The following is a 334-nucleotide window of genomic DNA, read 5'->3' on the forward strand; positions in this document are numbered from 1 at the left end:
GAGTTGTTTACACTGTTAAAGAGTTGGATTCTCATGCTAAGCATGGACAAAGTTTCAAAAAACAATTTGGACGTATGAAGGAGTATTTCTGTGCCAAAAATCTTACTTCCGGGTTCATACAAGTTTCGGAGAGTTCTTTTCGATCGTGGCTCTTCATGACATAAACGAGGGTGGAACTCCTTATATGGGCATTTTTCCCAGAAGAACGCGCCCGCGCACGCATTGACCAGAGCAAGAGCGAGATCGTGCCCATCAACGCGCTTCAACTGGCAGCGCTGCACGGGACTCGCTCGGGAAGAATGTCTCCAAAGAAGTGTGTTTTTGGTTGTAAGGG

This window comes from Sinocyclocheilus anshuiensis, unplaced genomic scaffold (assembly GCF_001515605.1).
Source record: "Sinocyclocheilus anshuiensis isolate Anshui unplaced genomic scaffold, SAMN03320099.WGS_v1.1 scaffold305, whole genome shotgun sequence".
Lineage (NCBI taxonomy): Eukaryota > Metazoa > Chordata > Actinopteri > Cypriniformes > Cyprinidae > Sinocyclocheilus > Sinocyclocheilus anshuiensis.